Source organism: Sardina pilchardus, chromosome 5, assembly GCF_963854185.1.
Source record: "Sardina pilchardus chromosome 5, fSarPil1.1, whole genome shotgun sequence".
In the NCBI taxonomy this organism is placed as follows: domain Eukaryota; kingdom Metazoa; phylum Chordata; class Actinopteri; order Clupeiformes; family Clupeidae; genus Sardina; species Sardina pilchardus.
The window spans coordinates 27737278-27757885 of NC_084998.1; positions in this window are offsets into that span (position 1 = coordinate 27737278).

Genomic DNA, 20608 nt, shown 5'->3' on the forward strand with positions numbered 1-20608 from the left:
CAGTGTTTAACATCATAAAATATATGGTTCACTTTTTTTGTTTTGCTTCAAGTTTCATGACTTTTCCTTATTTGAAGGGTACAACAGAGTAAACATGAAATTTGCACAAAAATATGTTTCCAATGTCCTGTAAAAAAAATAGTTACGTTGGTGGTATTGGGGTCAATTTGACCCCATTTTTATGAAACATGATGAAAATGAATATTTGACAAATTATGGATATTATTATTGTAATAGTATGAGAACATGTAGCTATTATCATTATTTCATATACAAGTACATATTACATATAAGTTATTTTGGCAGGTCTGAAAAAGTCCAAAAAGTCAGCCTTTGGGCTGTTGACACTGGATTGGCCATATTGCCAGTCAGGGTTCCAGGGTTCATAAAGGGGTGTGGGGGGGTGGGATTGTTTTGTAGGGCTTTTGATAGTGGTTATTACACTCTTGTTAAGTACCTACCACAAAAAAAATTGGGTAAAAAAAATAATTTTAATCATTTTTGAGAGTTTATTGTAGCTGGGGTCAAATTGACCCCAAGGACAACGAACGTCGTAAGATTTTAGGACAACATGAGGGTTAAGTAATAAAAGAGAAGGTTCTGCCTGAGGCCCATTGAATATAATATCTGAGATATCCTTTGATTGTATTGCAGACACAGCAAAACGATGGCTTCAGAAATTGAGAATCCCACCCCAACAAAGGTTATAAAAGAGTCCATCCGGATCATGACACCCTTTGCCAAATGTAAGGAGTACCTGGTCCACATGCCCCGCTTTGTCGCTAAAATGGGGGAACTGATCAACAATTCCTCTCAAAATGACTTCTCCATCAACACAGCCAAAGATGTCTACCAGCACATCAAACACCCAGAGTCCTTCCGTGCCTGCCTTATGCAAGTTTGTAACTCTAGCTGGTGGGCTTTTAATGAAGCCCATAACAGTATGACAGAGATCTACATTCACACATCCGCTGCTCCAGAATACTTCTATAATATAGAGATGATCCTGGAGGAAGGAAATGATGACCAGATCCAGACTCAACTGCCTGTGGAGCTGAATAACATTAAAGAAGTCGTGGATAACTGTATGAAGTTGTCCGTCACAATTAAAGCAAAGTTTGAAGAGGTCCTATGTTTCATTCAAGAACTGGTGGAGGTGTTATTGACATTACAATGTGTTTGTGGAGAGGAGCGGATCAAAATTAAAGATAGACTAGAGGTTACCGAAGCGAAACTGCAAGAACAGAAAAATCTTATTAAAAAAGATTTAAAAAAGAAGGAACTGGAGGCTATGGGGAAGGAGCTGGAAGACGCTCAAAAACGCTACAAGGAAAATGCAGATGCAGCTGAATGGAAATTGACGGCCATGAAGATTTTTGGAGTTTTAAGTTCACCAGGTCTGATGGCTATATTTACCGAGTCTATTCAACAAGTGGAACAAAGGTCCGCAGAAGATATTAAGCAGCGCAAAGAAGACCTGGAAAAAAAAAGACAGCAGTTTAATAACCGGCAAAAGAAAATTATGAAGACCAAGAAGGAGCACGCTAAAGATGTGGAGACCAGCAGGAAATATGAGCACCAGGATAACAATCTTAAAGCCACAATACGACTTCTAGTCGAAGGTTTTGAGGCTATGACACACCTGCAGAAACAGTGGCAAAATATGGTGCATTTCTTTCAGATGTTGTCCAACTTCGTGAAGGCCAACATCACTAGACCTGCGAAGAATGCAGAGGGAGTCTGTGGCGAAAAAATATTGATCAGCCACCAGACCATCCAAGCATCCTATGTCACCTATCTGGTGCATATGATCTCAGAGATTTACACCAGGACATCCAATCAGCACCTCATGGAAACCGTCGGCATTCTTTTCAACCTCATGACCTTGGATAAGGGTACACCAGAGTTTCAAAGTACACTTGATCAGCTACAAAAACAGTGCAAGGATGCAGAGACAGCCATACATCCTTGTCCCAAAATAGACTTGGATGACAGTGCTGATGAAAAACAGCTGGCCATTCTACCAGCTGCAACACCAGAAGAAAACAGCCCAATTAAGGAAAGCCATTCAAACTAGATTCACTGAGGATAACATAGATGCCTGGTGCTAAGGTAACTGACACACTGACATCATCATACTGGAATCACATGTGAAACTGCACCAGCCTCTACTTAAATGTGGTCTGAAACATAAACCTGATGAGCACATTACATTTCTAAGTGATTACATATTGCCCATACTGTATGCTCAAGCTTCACTATTGTAGTTCCATTGTGAATCATTTTTATTTGCTCTTTTACAGAGGCACTGATTGGAAACCCCCAGGAGCACCTCACTAGATACAAAAAATGTACATTTCCAAAGAAACCAGGTCAACTTAAATTAATACATCTAAATGTAATCACCCCTCTCACTTAATACCCCAGCCTAATTCTAAGGTTAAATGGGCTTGTACAATAGAATCTGAGAATGTTTTTGGCAAACCAAAGTTGCATACCTTCTTAAAATCAGAGAACAAGGTAAAACACTCTGTTCTTCCATTCTGTGTCATCTATACGTTTTAAGTTAGTTAAGTTTAAATGTTTGGTTACTCTCATATTTTCTCTCTTATAATGGTCTTTATCACTTCTCATTGACTTCATAGTTAATCTATTAAATTCTTGAATTGACTAAATTTAATTTATTTTTTCTATTTGTTAGGGACCATGTACAGCTTATTACATAAATATTGTGATGCATTTGTAGAAAGAAGCAACAACATGGACCATGATGAATTGAATAAAGTCAATCTTTCCAATGTTTTTTTAATGCTCAAGAATAGAGTGCTAGAAAGTGCTTGCTGAAACAATGAATAAAAATGTGCATGATGCTGCAATAGGTTTGAAGTTGCGTGCTGACATAGACTAGTTTGCCTGACACAGGATGTAAGAACTTTGCAGGATGTACTCTGGTGTAGGCATCCCAGATTCAGGCAGCTCTCATGGCAGGAAATGCTCCCTGTCAAAGAGAGTATAAATTACATAGATTTTACTGCAGACTTTACTTTTTGCTTGCTTTGACACAGATAGAGCAATCCTTTTTTTGCGCACTCACCTTCTTGTATCAGAAGGCATTTTTAAAGAAAAGTTTTCTTGATAGATGGACCAAAACTTTCTTTAAGCAGTCACCTTCATTAGCATAGGGCATTGCCTAGAGAAAGGGTTTTTCTTGCTGTATGTAACCATTTATTCTGTTCAATAAAATGTCCCTGATTTTGATTCAGGCTGTTAAAAGGCATAAGGGAGTCCTCTTAGGTTATTTTGCTTCCATGTTGAATATATTGAACTCAAAGGTACAAAGCCTACAGAGGAGACCGTGGTTGGAGTGCAGGTACTGTAAGTGGGTAGACACCATTCCTTTGGGCCACACCCAGACACCTAGAACATATCACACATACTAGGAGTAGCAAACTCAGCTGTGTCGAGAGTGACTCACAGGCACAATAGCTAAAAACAAAATGCAACAGAGTTGTTTGGAACACAACCTCCTTGACAATTTAATACATTTTAGTACTCTAAGATTCTTTTTTAAATGTCTAGATAGAGTCTCTCATCAAATGTAACTTTATCATACCCTGCTATAAGACCAGAACAGAGAGACTGAGAGCTTCTTTCCTCGAGCCATCCGTATCCTGAATAAGTACAAGACCTAACTAGAAAACGTAATTTCGAGGAAATTACCAGTGCATGCAAAAGCAAGACATAAGATAAAATGTGAAACAAACTTAAATTTACAAACAGGTGTGGACAGAGGAAGGTGAGGGAAGGGGGGGGGGGGGCAGTGTGATGTATGTGGCTTAGGGACAGAGGTGGAAAAGTCCAACCAACCAGCTGATTCTAAGTAGTACAACTCTTCAGCCAGGCAGAGCAGCTAATTGGTGAGATCACCTGTGTTTAAGTGCACAGATAGAACCAATACGTGATTGGACTTTTACTCTCTGAAGCTTGACTTTTCCACCTCTGAGTGTGAGTGCATGTGAGTGTGTGTGCGTGCGTGCGTGTGTGAGTGGATGTAAGTGGATGAAAGGAGCATGGCTTTCTATGATGCAGTGAAATGGGGGAGTTAGGTTAAGGTGAGAATGTTGTGGAGTGCATGGAGAAGTGTGGTATATATGAAGTGCTGCAGTCAGGTGTGTGTGTGTGTGTGTGTATGAGTGAATGGGTAGACAGAGAGAGCTGATAATGCAGGTTCAATTTAACTGGCTGTCAATTAAACTTGATAGGGCCTTGAGCAGCTGGCTCTTGACACAGGTGCAAATCAGCTTAATCAGCAGTACAGTGCGATAGCGGGTAAAAGTTAGCAGCGGGTTTGATATTCGCTGGATATTCGCCTTTTGAAAGACATTTTCTCATTCTGATTGCTGACATTTTTTCATTCTGATTGCTGTAGTAGTTGCCAATGGTAGTCTGCTACTTACTACAGGTAAAGTTTTGCTGATATCTGACATTATGGTGAAACAGTACACATTTAAAGTTTTATAATAGGCACCAAAAATGTGCAAAAATATATTTTCTCATTCTGATTGCTGTAGTAGTTGCCATTGGTAGTCTGCTACTTACTACAGGTCAAGTTTTGCTGATATCTGACATTATGGTGAAACAGTATGCATTTAAATGTTTAAAATTATCATCATAAATCAACAAAAAGCTATTTTCCCATTCTGATTGCTGTAGTAGTTGCCAGTGGTAGTCTACTTACTACAGGTCAAGTTTTGCTGATATCTGACATTATGGTGAAACAGTACGCATTTAAATGTTTAAAATATGCACCAAAAATCAATAAATATATATATTTACTGATTCTGATTGCTGTAGTAGTTGCCAGTGGTAGTCTGCTACTTACTACAGGTCAAGTTTTGCTGATATCTGACATTATGGTGAAACAGTACGCATTTAAATGTTTAAAATATGCACCAAAAATCAATAAATATATATATTTACTGATTCTGATTGCTGTAGTAGTTGGCAATGGTAGTCTGCTACTTACTACAGGTAAAGTTTTGCTGATATCTGACATTATGGTGAAACAGTATGCATTTAAATGTTTAAAATTATCCTCATAAATCAACAAAAAGCTATTTTCCCATTCTGATTGCTGTAGTAGTTGCCAGTGGTAGTCTGCTACTTAATACAGGTCAAGTTTTGCTGATATCTGACATTATGGTGAAACAGTACGCATTTAAATGTTTAAAATGTGCACCAAAAATCAATAAATATATATTTATTCATTCTGATTCCTGTAGTAGTTGGCAATGGTAGTCTGCTACTTACTACAGGTAAAGTTTTGCTGATATCTGACATTATGGTGAAACAGTACACATTTAAAGTTTTATAATAGGCACCAAAAATTTGCAAAAATATATTTTCTCATTCTGATTGCTGTAGTAGTTGCCATTGGTAGTCTGCTACCTTCTACAGGTCAAGTTATAAAGGTGTAGGAGTGCAGCTGTTACATGCAACTGTGTTGGTACACACGTATTACTCTTTGATAGTAGTAGTAAGTAGCAGCCTACCATTGTCAAGTACTACATCAATCAGAATGAGAAAATAGCTTTCTGTTGATTTTTGGTGCATATTTTAAACATTTAAATGCGTACTGTTTCACCATAATGTCAGATATCAGCAAAACTTTACCTGTAGTAAGGCTGCCATTGGCAACTACTACAGCAATCAGAATGAGAAAATAGCTTTTTGTTGATTTAAAAATTTTAAACGTTTAAATGCATACTGTGTCACTGTCACCACAATGGCAGGTATCAGCAAAACCTAACCTGTAGTAAGTAGCAGACTACCAATGGCAACTACTACAGCAATCAGAATGAGAACATATATATTTATTGATTTTTGGTGCATATTTGAAACATTTAAATGCGTACTGTGTTACCACAATGGCAGGTATCAGCAAAACCTCACCTGTCGTAAGTAGCAGACTACCAATGGCAACTACTACAGCAATTAGAATGAGAAAATATATTTTTATTGATTTTTGGTGCATATTTGAAACATTTAAATGCATACTGTGTCACCACAATGGCAGGTATCAGCAAAACCTCACCTGTAGTAAGTAGCAGACTACCATTGGCAACTACTACAGCAATCAGAATGAGAAAATATATATGTATTGATTTTTGGTGCATATTTTAAACATTTAAATGCGTACTGTTTCACCATAATGTCAGATATAAGCAAAACTTGACCTGTAGTAAGTAGCAGACTACCACTGGCAACTACTACAGCAATCAGAATGGGAAAATAGCTTTTTATTTATTTATGATGATAATTTTAAACATTTAAATGCATACTGTTTCACCATAATGTCAGATATCAGCAAAACTTGACCTGTAGTAAGTAGCAGACTACCATTGCCAACTACTACAGCAATAAGAATGAGAAAATATATATTTATTGATTTTTGGTGCATATTTTAAACATTTAAATTTGTACTGTTTCACCATAATGTCAGATATCAGGAAAACTTTACCTGTAGTAAGTAGCAGACTACCATTGCCAACTACTACAGTAATAAGAATGAGAAAAATATATATTCATTGATTTTTGGTGCATTTTTTATATTTCTTGATTTTTGGAGCTTTTTTTAAACATTTAAATGCGTATTGTGTCACCATAAAGTCAGATATCAGCAAAACCTCACCTGTAGTAAGTAGCAGACTACCATTGGCAACTACTACAGCAATCAGAATGAGAAAATATTTTTTTGCTAATTTTTGGTGCCTATTATAAAACTTTAAATGTGTACTGTTTCACCATAATGTCAGATATCAGCAAAACTTTACCTGTAGTAAGTAGCAGACTACCATTGGCAACTACTACAGCAATCAGAATGAGAAAATGTCAGCAATCAGAATGAGAAAATGTCTTTCAAAAACGAATATCCAGCGAATATCAAACCCGCTGCTAACTTTTACCCGCTCAGTGCGATAGACCTCTGAAGTTCGCCTACAAAAAAGCTTGCCGTATATGGGCAGTTGGCTTCAATTAACTCCCGGATCTCCTTATATGGGCAGAGGGCAGCTTCAGAGGTCTATGAAAAGTCAATGGGGAAAAATATTTTGCTAATATTTCAAAAAGTATCAAGTTTACAGAACTGAAATATATATACAATTAGTCTTATTTTCAAGACCTACGTAACAAAGTTTGAACCAAGTTTCTATGTTAAACGGTTGAAAAGAAATAGGACCTGGTTAGGAGAAGAAGAAGAAGAAGAAGAAGAAGAAGAAGAAGAAGCCCAGGCAGAACAGAACAGTGCATTTGCATGCACTGTAACTAGAAAAGCACTCAACCCGAATAGAAAAAACTTATATGCCAGCAATGTGTTTTATATACAAAACATACGTTTTTTCTATATCTTTTCCATATGGGAGAGAGCGCAGACCTCCGCCTTATATCAAAACTGAAGCCATTCTGAATCGTTAAAAAAAATGTTCACCGACTTTCGCTGTCTCTTCGTGCACACAGTGCACAGGTCACCCGTTTTCACACTCCACACCAAATAACTTCTCCAACACGTTATCTGTGCCTCTAGACTCCTTATGTAGTGAATTATGAGCTTCTGACGCCATGTATTGTTCCTCTAACTATATATTTAAGGACACAACGATCAGGATGCAAGCCATAGAAATAAACACTAGAAGTAGTTGACTACCAAGGTCTATTGGGACGAATGTGTCAACAGAGCCGCCATCTTGGTACAGGGGAACGCAGCTTCTACATGACAAACGTCAATCGGGGACAAGGCCAACAAAGTTAAGAATCTCTGGAGTGGGAAACATTTAAATGAGGTTATATGCTATCAACTTCAACTTCAACTTCAACTTTATTGTGTCCCCCAATGGGGCAATTCAGGAGTGAAGAGCACAACACAACATACAACATAAACCACTCACATAAAGGGACAGATCACAGATGACAAGGGACAGATCACAGATGACAGCCAAAGACAACATGATAATAAGATGCATAAAAATAACAGACTGTACTGTGCCTAGACCAAGCTGGCCAAAGTGCTATTTAACTAAAGTGCGCTATGCAATGAGCTATCTCCTTCTCTTGGAGTTGAGGAGGGAGACAGCAGAGGGGATAAAATATTGTTTATATCTGTTGGTTTTGATTGGTGGAAGTCTGAAAAGGGAACCAGAAGGAAGCAGCTCAAATTGTTGGTATAGTGGGTGGGAGCTATCAGACACAGGGGGTCAGGATTTGACTGATTAGCTTCGCCGATTAGCAAAGCACTTCCTCGTCGCCATTTTCCAGAAATACATCATGTCCGGTGCCGTTTTACCTGTGTTTTACTCATGCTGATTGGTGGCTGTTCCACTCTCAGCTCATGCACGAGCTTAGTGTGGGCACGAGCTCTCCTTCTGTATCTTACGTCAATCGGTAACCTGGCACTTAATTGGCTAAGTAAAACGGCACCGGAAACAAGCCCCTTGAAACGCCATGTTGAAGCCTGAAAAAATCGTTCAATTTTGGCACTTTTCACTAGCCTAGCATTCCCATTGAAATGAATGGGGGCGGGACTTGTTCACTTTCTCCAGTTCTTATAATACCTCCATGATCAGACAGGATAGATTTTGCTTTGTTGTACAACCTTATATGCTATTCATATCTTTAAATACATGAGTTAAAAAAAAAGATGTTCTTCATGGTTTGATATACGTTATGATTCCAAAGAGAATACACTGCTAAATACTGTTGATGTAAACCGCTCACAAAAAGTAAGGAAACTTGACTTTGGCCCATTATATCTCCACTTTAATAATACCAATCACTAAAGTGTTTTATGTCATTTTCATCGTTTATTAGTCACCTTTACAATGAGGTACAGCTTGTAAGCATTGGGCTCCCATGGAATGAGCAACACAAGCAAACGTGTAAGTAGTGCCAACGAAAAAAGGGGCCAAAATGGCCTGTTATGCTGTTGGAATTCACCTTTGTTACTTCAAGCATTGACGATTGCACTCTCCCACAGAAATGAGGAAAACAAAACATGTTAGGCATACATTCATTCATTATATACTCAGTGTCAGGGCCCTCAGTAGCGTGTAGAGGATCCATATGCAGCCACAACAGCTTGGCACCTTCTTCTCATGCTGGTCACCAACCTGGCTACATTCTGCTGTGGGATGGCATTCCATTCCTCGATAAGGATCTGATCAGTTAGCCAACCTGGTTCTGTTGGTGACTCTGGCGCGTACAGCACGCCCAAGCTGATCCCACAAGTGTTCAATTGGGTTGAGGTCTGGACTCAAGTCACGGCAGGCCATTCTATCCTCTCCACTCCCAAATTCTGGAGGTACTCTCTGATGATCCCAGCTCTAGGGGGGCGAGCATTGTCATCCTGGAGGATGGCATTTGGTCCAATATTCTGTAGATATGGAATTGCCACTGGCTCCAGAATCTCATCCTGGTATCTAAACTCACCTGAGGGGTATTTCACAAAACCTAGATAAGGGATTAAACCGGGATTTTTTGGTTATCCTGGATGAACTTACCCTTGACTCGGTTTCACAAAAGAGATGCTACATAAGTTGCCATGGGAATTTATTCTCTGAAGCACGCCTGCTCCCGACCAGGCTAACAGCCAAGATAAGTTAATTCTAATGGTAATTACATTATCTGATAGGTTCAGCTAGCTGTCATTCAAATCAGACCTGCATGCGATTTTTGAAAGAGCTGTATTCCATTTATATACTATTTATTAGGGCCCGAGCACCGAGGTGCGGCCACTGAAGTGGCTGCACCGTAGGTGCAAGGCCCTATTGTTTTTGCTCAGATGAAATTTCTTCTGGGCCACGTTTTGACTTATTTCACCAACTTGGCATGCTCTAAAACTCTTGAAATTTGGTAGCTATGTGTGCAATTGGTAACGCTACTCAGCGACAGAGCTCTGGCCTAGGGCGTGGCTCAGGGACTCTATAGCGCCACCTAGCGCGTTGTCTGTTGTGGTTGACACATACATGCATGGAAATGAACCATATTTGGTAGGCATGTGTGTTGTATTAATCTAAACAAGTTTTACATTAAACTATATAGTGAATTTTAGAGGAATTTGAGTTATGATTATGATTATGATTTTTGCACATCACGCATTTTGAAACACTTCTCCTAGACGATTAATCAAAATCATGTCATATAAGCACTAACATGATCTTGAGGGGTTGCTCAAGAGGAATTGCGACCAAATTTTTTAAATTTTGAGGTATATTGAAATGGCGAAGGTTTGAATTATGACATCTTATTAAGAAACAGGAAGTTGGTGTTATAGGCAGAAAAAAGGTTATAAATTGGATGTAATTTGGCAGCTACATGTGGAATTGCTTCTACTAATCAGAGACAAAGCTCTGGCCTAAGGTGTGGCTTCGGGGCTCTATAACACTAGCCTGGTCCTAACCATCCCATAATACTACCATTTCATTTCGTATTATGGTCTGGCATTTCTTTGCTCTGAAGCGCTTGCAGGAAGCGGGAAGTAACGCCCAGTTCTGGTTTGAATTGATTGGACAGCTCTCACCCAATCGGCGATAGTTACTCATAACAACATAGCGCAGGCGTTTAACGTCATCGTCACGAGCGCCCTCCCCCTTTCGCCCCCACCAACCCGTCTCTTCGTTTATTGGCTGCTTTCTGGAGGGGGGGCGTTCTGTTACAATTCTACCGAGCAGAATGCTCCACAGAGGAGCACGGCCAGACTCGTAGTGGAGGCAATCCTTGGCCGGAAGTACGTGGATGGCTCGCGAGGCTACTATAACACCACCTAGCAGCACGTTATCTGTTGTGGTTGACACAAACATTCACGAAAATGAACCAAATTTGGTGGACTTGTGTGTTATTGCGATCAATAGTCAGAGACAGAGCTTTGGCCTAGGGTGTGGCTAAGGGACGCTATATATATCTATAGCGCCACCTAGTGCGTTGTCTGTTGTGGCTATACAGCGTCCTCCATAATTATTGGCACCCCTGGTTAAGATGTGTTCTTTAACTTCTAATAAATTAATTTTTTTCCCAAATAATATAGGACCACAATGAAAAAAAGTGTAAAATCCAACCTTTAATACAAGTGCATTTACTAGAAGGAAAAAAGTCCCACATTAAGAAATAATTATTTTACATAAAATCATGTGTGCCACAATTATTGGCACCCCTGATGTTAATGCTTTGTACAACCCCCTTTTGCTAATAAAACAGCACCTAATCTTCTCTGGCCTAGGGTGTGGCTTAAGGACTCTATAGCACCACCTAGCACATTTTCTGTTATGGTTGACACAAACATTCACAAAAATTAACTAAATTTGGTGGGCTTGTGTGTTTTGTTATAGCTATTCAGAGACAGAGCTCTGGCCGAGGGTGTGGCTTAGGGACTCTATAGCGCCACCTAGTGGGTTACCTGTTGTGGTTGACATATACATTCACGAAAATGAATCAAATTTGGTGAGCTTGTTTGTTATTAATGCCGCTAGTCAGAAACAGAGCTCTGGCCTAGGGTGTGGCTTAGGGATTCTACAGCGCCACCTAGCATATTATCTGTTGTGGTTGATGCACTCACGAAAATGAACCACATTTGGTGGGCTTGTGTGTTATTGCTTTTGCTAGGCAGAGACAGAGCTCTGCCCTAGGGTGTGGCTTAACCCTATGAGCCCTAAGCTGTTTTGAGGGCATTTTCACTACCTCTAGTTAGAAGCATTTATCCTGGTCATTGTAAGTGCCATTCACACATGCTACATATTGTTTTTTTCAGCACAGTCTATGCTATCCAGATCTGCCACAATATCATGTATACATACTTGCATTGATTTGATTTAGATTTTTAGATAATAAAAAGTTGAAAAGCGTACTATACAAATTCTTACATTTTGATGTGTATCTCACCACAGCAAGCTCACATCTTGACCAAACTTACATGGTTATGTAGGCCTGACTGTCCTGAACACGGCAATATAAGAACCATGGTGGAGGTATACTTTGGGGCTGAGCGATTTACAGAAATATGTGGTGTGTGCCTTCCAGAAATAAATGGCAATTTTTATTTAGTGATGAAAAATGACTTTTTGGCACTTTTTGCACTCCATATTTGTGACACTAGCTGATCTGACATGGCTTGTTTGCGGTAGCACACATGACGTGCACAGATGATGATTCTCTATAATATTTGTTTTACTGCATTGCAATGAACAAAGTAAAGGCAAAAAGTGTTTATTTGTCAAACAAATTTGGATGCAATATGAGTCTTGAATTGGATACCATACAGGAGTGTGCTAGGATCTCAAAACCGTGTTATGAACGTGACTTGTCATAGAGAAACATATGATAACGTTGGATTATGAACATAGGCTATTCCACACAAAAACACGAGGTAAGTGGAGCTAAAAGAAGTTATTATTTTGCTGTCACTTCATCTGTTTTATGGCCTAGAAGGTTGTATTTGGTATCTGTGGATAGCTCTAGCTCTCCTCTTTCATCTGACATGCGTGCCAAATCTTTTTGATCGCGATGTCACGAGGAAATCAAACGAGAGTAAAGGTAGCCAAAGCTATATGACATTATTATTTGTTTGTAACTTCGTCTGATTTTATCATACGAAATGATCAATGTATTTGGTATCAATGCAAAGCTCTGCCTCTCCTCTTTCATTTGATATGCGTGTCATGTCTGTGCGATGCGTGGTCCGCGAGTAATTTAAGCGAGAGTTCTGGATGCGCCGGTGAACGCAGAGCAATATAGACTGTAAATATGATATACTTTGATTTAACTTCATCATTTTATTTTATTTTCATACTTGATCGTACAGACAAGTGTCTAGTATCGTTGGAAAGCCCCGGTTCTGCTCTTTCCTGCAATATAAGTTTCATCTCGCTGTGACTAAAAATAGCGGAGCAATGTAACAAAGAAAATGTGTGCGTTTTTTGACGCACTTTGCGTCCGTCGGGCTCATAGGGTTAAGGACTAATAGCGCCACCTAGCACATTTTCTGTTGTGGTTCACACATAATTGATAAAAATTAACCGAATTTGGTGGGCATGTGTGTTGCTCATGTACATGTCCATCAACAGGTACGTGTTGCTTTGTTAGATTCCGAAATGTCACGGGTCCACACCGCAGGTGCTCGGGCCCGCCATCGCCGCTTGCGGCTATATTTGCTACTTGCATTTACTCGCAAAACACAACAGAATGTCTGCCTAATACCATGTGGTGGTTGGTGTTTTCAACTAATTCGGTTTTAAGACAAAATAAAGATATATATAGTGATTCTTTGTGCATCTTTGCAGTGGCAAGCGCTTTCTTAATGACGTTGCGTGCCGAGACAAGGAAGCTCTCCCACGTAGGTGCATACGTAAATTTGCATTCAGTTGGTCTGCCACACCTACTCCCGCTGTGTAACAGAAATAAGCATGATTCCCCATCCAAAAAAGTACAACTTTACCTCGTTGTTAGTCTATATCAAAAGCGGATGTTCACTTTGTGTGCAAGACGCTATTCTTCGCATCTTTTTTATTCCAACCGTGAGTTATTTGGGGGAGAAACGAGAACGCGCACACACCCCAAATAACTTACACCTGGCTTGACATAGTCGCTCCTATTCATCCTGGATTGGCGTTAGTGAAAAGAGTTTTGCAAGGATGACTAGACAACGCTATGTCAAACCTGGCTTTATCCCTTATCTTGGATGTCTTAATTCTGCTTTTGTGAAATACCCCTCTGGTAGCACTTGAAGGCCAAAATTAGATGTCTGGCAGCAGAACCCTATTACTGGCCATTTTGGCACATCTTTGGTTGGCACTACTCAGACATTTGGCTGTATTGCTCATTCCATGATTGCCCTATATGCTTACAAGCAATACCTCATTGTAAAGGTGACAAATCAACGATAAAAATTATATGAAACACTTTACTGGTTGGTATTACTAAAGGGGAGATATAATGGGCCAAAGTCAAGTTTCCTTACTTTTTGTGAGCAGTTTACTTATTGAGGGGGGTATGTGACATAGGTGTTACCCTTACATGTCACTATAGGTGGAGGAATGTGACTCACTCCTGCAGGGGTAGCAGAAACTATGAGTTCAGATTCTTTAAAATAATATCAATGTTGATATTATTTTAAAGAATCTGAACTCATAGCTCCACTGTGACTGAGGACACACACACACCAACAGCACAGAGTCACACCACCTCTGGACACACACACACACACACACACACACACACACGCACACACACACACACACACACACACCAATAGCACAGTCAAACCACCTCTAGACATTTGTCAAAGCCCCAGTCTGAATGCAATAGGCATGAGACATATGCTCTCCCCTCTTTACTTTGTCCCCTGCAACACTGACGCTGACAAAGAGTCACAACAGTGCATCTTACAAACACTGAAATTCCAGCAGGTAAACAAACACACATACTGTATATTCATACAAATGACTCACCTTGGACAACCACAAGTTCATATGATGTCAGTCTCAGTGGGTGTCCCTGGCACTGTATCTGACATGAAAGCACCCCTGAGTCCCCCCACCTCACAGAGGAGATGTGCAGGGAGTAGTCACTGTTCTCTGTCATCTCTGGACGGTTTGATGCACGTCTCAGTGCCCAGGAATTTACAGAAGAGATGGACAGGTTGGCCGACAGCTCTGTACAGCATGGTGGTGTCACCAGCTGAGGCTGTGAGAAAAATAATGCAATGGGTTCTAATTGCCATGGAACACAATTAGTTCTTATTAAATGGAACTTGATAAGTTTATACTTTAAATAGAACACAATGGGCCCTAATTTGAATGTATGGACTAATGGAACATGACGGATCTTAATTTAAACAGAACAAGATGGGTCCTGATTCAAATAGAATGTTGGCCCTAATTCAAATGGCAGGCAAAGTGCAAAATCTATCAACAAACAAAGTTCTCATGTATGAACTAGCCTACAGTATATTTATTGTGTATTGAATGATGTGGGAGCACTGAGCGAACTCATTTATGTTTGCACTTTAATGTGTTGTCCATGGTGCTAAATTGTGTAATTGATTTGGGCTCATTATATAATTGATTTTTGGCCTAGTAAAATAAGCCCCGTACACACTAGTTGCGACATATATTACAGTGCTGAAATGCAAAAAAAAAATGGACTCGTGTGTAAAGGCCTTAAGGTAGACGTAACACTTTGCACTGGCCACGTGGTGGCGATCTGAATAGTTTAGGTTCAAATGTATGACAACCTAGGAAGAACAATACAGGCGGAGGTCTGTGATCTCTGAGTGCTTTTCTAGTTTGTGAATAATGTTCTTTCATATGATCTTCTAAGACAAGATCAGACCGTGACCAATCCATCACTCTGTTCACTTAAAAAAACAATGCACACAACAAATTATTTTGATAATTTTAGACTCAATTAAAAATGTGCATCATGAAGTTTGCACCTGGCTACATTGTTTTTCCTTTCTTTAAAAAAAACCAAACAAAACAAAATAAAAAAACAGTTTCACTGAGTGAAGCACAATGCTGATATGAGATGGTGCATTATAAAGTGAGAACCGAAGTCGTGCTTACCAGGCTTCTGCTCCAGAGTGATCACCTTATCTCCACACCTGTAAAGTCCTTTGTTGCTCTGCTGAAAGTTCTGCATCAGGAGGTGGGCCGTGTGGTCCAGCTTCAGCTCTATACTATATCTTATCTGGTTTTAGACCACTTCATAGTACAGAGTCTGCGTTACTTAAGGTCCATAATGATTTAATGCTCTCTGTTGACTCTGGTTCCTGTGCCCTTCTGGTCCTATTAGATCTTAGTGCTGCTTTTGACACTATTGACCACAATATCCTTTTAAAACGCCTGGATGTTGAAGTTGGTCTGCAAGGCACTGTATTAAATTGGTTCAGATCTTATCTAACTTTTTCAGTGCATTTAGGTAATGCTGTGTCATCATCCGCTCCCATTAAAGGTAGGGTATGGAATGAGCTTTGTTGGCCATTTTTGCAAAATCACTTGAAATCCTATTCCTAACCCACTTATAGCCACTAAGTTGGAAGCACTGAAATGGAAATTAAACACGTCAATCATCTGCGGAACGGGCAGGGCTCGAAAAACTCCAGCCAATAGAATTCCTCACCCCATACCATCATTTCACAGCTCGTTCGTCAATCTAACGTCTTACTCCTCTTCCTGCTCCCCCTCCCCACCGCGCGCGACCCTTTCGAAAGCTGGTGACCGCGAGTCAGTGCTGAAACGAAACCAACTGCCTGCTGCTGCACGTCAATGTTCCCCTCTTGTTGTATGTGTCACTTCATTTCTATACAAACTAACTAAGGCAGCGGATACCTAAAGAAACTCAATCACCCACGCAATAAATAAGCTATGTAGCAAAAATTACATTTTACCGTGACACGAAGAGTGCTGTAAACATGAAATCGAAACTTAACAGCTTGGAGCTACGGTGGAATAGGCGAACCAACGGGCCAGCACTAAACTCGGATATTTCAGGAGATAATCGCCCTGGTAAGAACAAACCAGATTCTGTTCAAATATACACACCTATGGCTACTGAACCATATGTACTACAACCCTTTGGAGGTGAATAAAGAATGTAATTGGGGAAGTTGATGTGAGTGATTGTATGGAGACTAGAGCTCATAGTGCTGTAGACGCCAGGCGGGCATTTCATTTAGCCTGGCTCGCTCTCGCGCTGCGCATTTGAATTGTCGCTCGTGCATGGAGGGCGGGACTTGAGGTTGTATATGTTCAAACTCTGCCGTCCGTTTTGCTAATTCCGTACCCAACCTTTAAGTGTGGTGTCCCCCAGGGTTCTATTCTAGGGCCTCTGTTATTTTCTTTATACATGCTTCCCCTGGGGTCCATTTTTAACCGTCACAATATTCGTTACCACTGCTATGCGGATGATACCCAATTTTATATACCAGTGGCACCTGAAAATTCCTGTTCATTGAGCAACCTTTTTCTTTGTCTCAGTGACATTAAGAATTGGATGGCTAACAATTTCTTACAGCTTAATGAAAACAAAACAGAAGTGATAATTTTTGGATCAAACTCTGTCAACACTGTTAGCAAGGCTCTTGGCCCTCTGTCTGTTAACCACCATAGTGTTGTTAAAAACCTAGGTGTTTTCCTAGACTCTGCTTTGACCTTTAACAAGCAAGTTAACAGCGTGGTCAAAGGGAGTTTTTTCCAGCTTCGATTAATAGCTAAACTTAAGTCCTGTCTTTCTTACAGTGATTTAGAAGTCCTTATACATGCCTTCATATCATCTAGACTTGATTACTGCAACTCATTGTATGTAGGTTTAACTAAGTCAACCCTGCACAGACTCCAGATAGTCCAAAATGCTGCAGCAAGATTGCTAACTGGATGTAAGAAACATGACCACATTACACCTGTGTTGGCTAAACTTCACTGGCTCCCTGTTGAACATAGAATTAATTTTAAAATTCTGCTCTTTGTTTATAAAGCCTTACATGACTTAGCACCTCAATATATCTGTGATCTCTTAGTTCCTTACTGTCCTCCTAGACCTCTTCGATCTTCCTCACAATGTCTTCTTTCTATTCCTTCTGCTTCACTTAAATCCAAAGGTGACAGAGCTTTTTCTGTCTATGCCCCCCAACTCTGGAATAGCCTTCCCGATACTGTCAAATCTTGCCCCACTATTACTAGCTTTAAATCCAACTTAAAGACGTACCTCTTCTCCCTAGCTTTTAACACTCCCTGACCTCTCCACCTCTCCCTCAAATGTTTCCTTTTTGTTTATCTCCACTGTTGTGTTATCTTCTTAACTTTTCTTGAATTTCTTTTGTTTTTTATTGATTTTTGTTGTTGTTGTTTGTTTGTTTTTATGTTTCATTAATAGTATCACAATGGCCATCTTTTGTCTACTAACACTGTATTATTATTATTGTTATTATTATTGATGATTATTATTATTATTGTTAATTGAATCATTATTGTTATTTATTTGTTTTATGTAAAGCACTTTGGTGCAATGCTATTGCTTTTAAATGTGCTATATAAATAAAATATGACTTGACTTGACTATACCGCTGGTACCGGTTCTGTCCCAGCTGGACCAATTGCCCACACAGCTCTCACTCACATCACTGCCAGGGGTCACCTGGATCAGTTTACCTTGAGGGAGAAATACATCCACCAGATATCAGTGTTAAGTGGACACATATCCAGCGCCCTGCCACCACTTAAATTAGGAAGTACAATTAAGTCAGAATTCCTCTAAATCTCAATGTAACTATTTTCAATCAGAATGAAACTCTAAATCAGAATTGTTAAGACCCTGCTGGTCAGTCCTGGGGTTGCACCCTCCATTTCTAATGCCCGTGTGGGCTCTGCCCCTTTTATCTGTGCTTTATTAGTTGCAGAACAAGGAGTGGGCCCATTGGTGGTTTGACTAATGGGTGGTGCTATAAAATCACCTGGAGGAATGGACGCGCTCTGTCTTCTCCTCTCTTGACTTGGCTCTGCTCTCTGCACTCGATGGCTGCTCCACTGGGGAGAGCCTCAGCCCGTCAGCGCTTCACACCGACGTCGCGTTTTACACTCTTTGTTTGATCACCCCTAGACACTTTGCATTACTACACTTTTCTTTATCATATACTGACTTTACCCTTTTAATGTTATAATAAAATATCTTATATTTAAACCTTTAGCTACAGTGTGGTCCCCATCCTTAATGTTACGGCTACCTTGAGCCCGGTGGTCGTGACAGAATGTATATCCTCAATCAGAAAGTAATTCTTCTGAAGCATACTGTCATTCCTCCAATCCAAAATTCCTCCGAAATCAGAATGTAATTCTTCTAAATCAGATGGTTCTTACCATTCCTAAGCCCTGTGAAGCAAAGAAGCAAACCTGCACACAACACGTTGGTCATTCTGGCATATCCAAAAGGTAAAGACACAAAATGATCTTGCATGTGTTGCCGTTGTGTCTAATTTCCTGTTGGCAGATGATTGATGTTTCCACTGCCAGTCGGGCTGCTGTACAACTACACCACAAACCACAAGTTCACCAGACACGCAACTACTCCATATGCACAACAAACACGCAGTCCACTTTAAAATGCATGTTCTGTTATACTGTATGCTGTATTACGGTCATGTTGCTGTGAAGAGAAGCAGATTGTGTGGATGAATGCTATTTAGGCATCATGTGGACAGTTTGGTGGCACTAAAACACTGTTTAGTGTCTCCTGCTCTCACCACACTGACCTGTGATGATGCATGACTCTGTGGTCAGTGGGCTTGTTGTTCACAGGAAAGCCACACTGCACGCGCAAGTGTTGAGCAGGCTTTATATACGCTCTACAGTGAAAAGTGTAGAAGAAGAGAGTGAAGAAATGGGGAAAAAAGATGTCTAAAAAGACAGGATAATTAAGGCTATTCATACTGTTTTATATGTTTAGTAAAGTGAAGTCTTAGGCTATACTGACATCTTTACTTGTTCTCTCAACTGAAACAACAACAAAACATGAATTTCTTTATGAGACATTTCCTTTTCTCAGAATGAATTTGCTGCCCTTAACTGTTGTATTTTTAGGGGCTATGGCAAATCATCAAAAAAAAAAAAAAAAATTGTATTACTCTTTTATTCCACTTAGCCAGTAAATGTCGAGGCCACTGTATAATACAGATCAGTGCATAGCATAGATTAGTGTTTTAAGCTTGTTTGAATGGCTACAAGAACAATTGGACTACCCAAAGGTCTGAGATAATTTGACATAAATATCATATCTCTAGTTATGGTCTGAGATTTTTTTTTATTTTCATTGTAAACTCTGTCCACCAGATGTCACTAGCTCGTCTCAACAAACCAGACAAATCTCCAGACCCACGAAACTGGCAGGAAAACTGACAAACTGAAAAAATACTGATCATAGTACTGTAGCATCCAAATGATACAAATATCACAAGTATTCACCCACTGCACCCAGGTGCAGTCAGCGATCACACGATTTCAAGACACAATTTTTTGCCATATTCAGCAATCCTCTCCTCACGACTGCCAGCTGCCCATTCTGTGAGTACACACACACACACACACACACACACACACACACACACACACACACACACACACACGACCACCACCTGCCTGTTCTGTGAGTACTGTAAAGGAAACCGAGCTACAGTACCTGTCTGGTGTGTCTCATATGGTCCTTGGTTAAAATATAATGTGCATTGTTTTGGATAAAAGAGTCTGTTGATAACTTTAAACATAAACATAAACAAATGCAACTTCCTGCAACATTGCTGACTGCACCTTTAAACTGACAGATCTACAAGCTCACAATGGGGTAGAAACACACATGCCTATTTTACCATAAACTGACTGTTACTGAAGAGGAATAACATTCCACTCTAGCATGTCCAAAATAAAATAAAAACAAGAATGTTGAGCTTGCATATCAGTAGATAATGGTTCATTTACACATTTCAGAAAACTTGCAAAACAGAAAATAATCACTTAATTTAATCACTTAATAATCACTTAATTTAAATAATCAGCTATGCTTTGCGGGGATATTAGTAAAA